This window comes from Mesoplodon mirus (genome assembly GCF_964341445.2).
Source record: "Mesoplodon mirus genome assembly, chromosome: X".
NCBI classification, from domain to species: Eukaryota; Metazoa; Chordata; class Mammalia; order Artiodactyla; family Ziphiidae; genus Mesoplodon; species Mesoplodon mirus.
Genome location: NC_138981.1, coordinates 89313191 through 89313463, shown reverse-complemented (window position 1 = coordinate 89313463; position 273 = coordinate 89313191).

Below are 273 nucleotides of genomic sequence, written 5' to 3'. Positions count from 1 at the left end.
GCACCTTCTCTGAAGGAAACAAATGCACAATACGAAAAGCATTGGTCTTGGGGTGTGAAGAAGGCACCTCAGGATTCGGATGGTTTGGCTGTGTCACTAACCAGTTTGAAGCAAAGAAGTCACTTGCCTCTGAGTGTCAATTTCCTCATTTGCAAAGTGGAAGAGGAAAAGGGATTGAACTACATCAATGGTTCTCCATGGGTTCATTGGACCACCATGAGATATCGTTTATGTCTAGACTACCTAAGAAACACACAGACACAGACACTTCAC